Here is a 3,097-nt window from a genome sequence, read left to right as displayed (position 1 = left end):
GCTAAGCTCCACGCAGGGAGTCCCAGTGCGCGTTCATTGGGATCTTCCTACGCTTCTATATAGAAGTGAACACAAAACATTGATGTAGGGGTAAGAGAACACCCAGAATGGGAATATGATTCCTTTTTAGAGTTACTTTCATTTGTCTCTGATACAGGGGCTTATTAACATTTGACATTTTCCCATGCTTCCAATGGAGAGAAAGGTTGCGGTAGAGCTTAGCCTCCGGTGGGTTCGATTAGCATTAGACTCATTACTAGTCACCTACCATACTCAAGTAAAAACGTTAAGGGATTTAATGCGCAGACGGTTATACGTGCTCCCATCACGCACACATTGTTATGACGTCAATACAAGCCATGCATTGCCTTCCGAATGAGTACACATGTGGGTGTGCGTGTATGTTGGTGTGTGTGCGTGTGTATTGTGTGTGAGTGTGCGTGTGTGTGAGAGAGGAGGAAATGGGGTCAAAATTAATAGGCGCAGAGTGCCTTTGATGATGTCTTAGTCACTCAGTGGATATTGATTATATAAGTGTATACATAACAAGAGAGAAATAATGAGAGAGGGGCGGAAAAGTTAGTAATAATAACTTCTTAGATTTTGAATAAGAGGAGAAATGTCCTCTTAATTAGTGACTTTAAGTGTTTATTACACAAACACAGTTTATGTTTGATAATGCACCCAATGAAAGAAGTAAATTGTAAGAAGCACTTTATTGGAAAATAATGAATACGAAACAATAAGTATCCGTATCATGACGGTGCCCCCCCCCCCCCCCCCCCATTTCAGGGAAAACCCCTTTCAAGCACTACACCCATCCCAGCCCCGAGAACCATGACATCTACCCTACGAAAACTAATTAGGGGATAAATAGATTATGATGTAGTTGTCCAGGGATATTATGTCCTCTGGTAACTATAAAAGAGGGATTTTTACGATGGGTGGTTTCTCGGCGATAATAGTCGAAAGGGTATTTCTACAAAGGCCTATTTCTAACAAACCAAAAATTGTCTTCCAATAATAATAATAATGATAATGATATTGATAATATTGATAATGATAATAATAATACAATAATAAAAATGATAATAATAATGATAATAATAAAGATAATAATAATGAAAATAATAATATGAATGATAATATTAATCGTAATAAAAATAATGATAATAATGGTATTATAATAGTAATATGAAAGTAATAATTATGTTTACCCATCAGCACCAGCTGTTCTTTCTGAGGGCCATGCAATCACTACCCAAGAAATTGCTAGGTACCAATAGTGAGGAGTGGCACATGTGGACTTGTCTCTTTACAAAAGCAATTAGTGCTGTTGTTGTTTTTATTTCCGTATAAAAAATAATCATATACAAATACAAATATACGGCTGGTTGCCCATATTCAGCTGCAACGATAATTGTTGCTGCTGGTCTTCCATGGGGCCAGTTTACAATATACAAAATATACATAATATTACAAATTAAAAAAATAAATAATTACAAAGTATCAGTCGAAAACTTAATACAAATACTTAAAGGAAAAAACAAAAAACAAAAACAAAAAAACAAAAAACAAAAAAAACAAACATCATATAAACATACATAAAGAGGTACTACAACAAGGTGATTATAGTCTGTTTAGGTTAGTCTTAAAGGTGGCAAAAGTGGGTAGTTGACGCAAATCAAGGGATAATTTATTACATTGAAAAGAAGCTCTGTACACAAAAGTTCTTTTACAATAATTAGTTCTTGGCTTAGGTAAAGAGAGATTATGTGCATTACGGAAGGAGTATGGAGAGGGTTTAAACTCAAATATGTCTTTCAAATATTCAGGGGTCATGTTATGTAATGTTTTGTAAGTTAGGAGTCATAAATGGATTTGTTGCCTTTCACGTATCATTTGCCAGGCTGACATTCGAACCCATTAACCCTTGGATAAAGAGTCAAGTGAATGAACCACTACACCACAAGACCTCGGGATCTTGGTCATGAATAGGTAACATGTTCTAATAAAATTGTGTGAGGGTAGTAATTTACGGTGTTTTGCAAAAATATTTGTGTGTGGCATGCAATTGCTTGATGTTTTTTATTTAGCCTGACTCCTATAAAGCGTGATGTGTTTTTTTTTTAATCATCGAGGGGACCGACGGCTTTAAGTCCTCTGCGAGGGACTTGGTAATTACATTCATTTCTTACCAAAGTCGTATCGACTTTGCTGATTCGCATCCGGGATCTCCCGGTTATGAGATTACTGCTCCACCACTGAGCCATCGCACCTCCATTCATTTTTTTTTCTCCATGTTTATACTCTTGCTGTTATATAGAAATTCTAAAAACCGGTGTGTGTAATACAAAAAACGAGGTTTTAGCATCAAACGGACGTCGCTAACTGAAGTAATCAAAGAGTTTGGCCTATTTCATTTTTCAACTTGAAGGAGAAAACAAGTCTTGAATGATTCCGAACCACGTCAACCGACGAAGTCTTGCAAGATCGAGTACTCCTCTTTAAAGAAGAAATTCATTACCCTACAAGTGAAATCTATACATTTCATTTCTTACAAAATTTGAACGGATTTTATTTTTCCATGTTCATTACTCTTTTGCTTTGTTCCAAATAACCAGATTGTGATTGAAATGCGAGGGAGTGGGTGAAATTCACTATGGGTTAAAAGCAAGAATCCTACTTGTTCGTCTGATTTCCCACTGGAACTCTCAAATACATTAGAAGATTACAAGCTCATATCACTCATCCAAGATTTGATAGCAAGACCTGACGGTGCCAGGTAAAAATGTCAGAGGTAAAAATGTCAGAGGAAAAAATGTCAGAGGAAAAAATGTCAGAGGTAGAAATGTCAGAGGTAAAAATGTCAGAGGTAAAATTGTCAGAGGAAAAAAATGTCAGAGGTAAAAATGTCAGAGGTAAAAATGTCAGAGGTAAAAATGTCAGTCGTAAAAATGTCAGAGGAAAAAATGTCAGTCGTAAAAATGTCAGAGGTACAAGCAAAAAAATTAGCAAAGTATTTCGTACATGTCCTGAGGATAATACAATGTGGAAAATAGATTTTGAAATTTATTTTGTTGTGATCAGGCTTGCA

Source organism: Strongylocentrotus purpuratus, unplaced genomic scaffold (genome assembly GCF_000002235.5).
Source record: "Strongylocentrotus purpuratus isolate Spur 01 unplaced genomic scaffold, Spur_5.0 spur5_contig_843, whole genome shotgun sequence".
Lineage (NCBI taxonomy): Eukaryota > Metazoa > Echinodermata > Echinoidea > Camarodonta > Strongylocentrotidae > Strongylocentrotus > Strongylocentrotus purpuratus.
Note: the sequence above shows the minus strand (reverse complement) of the source record.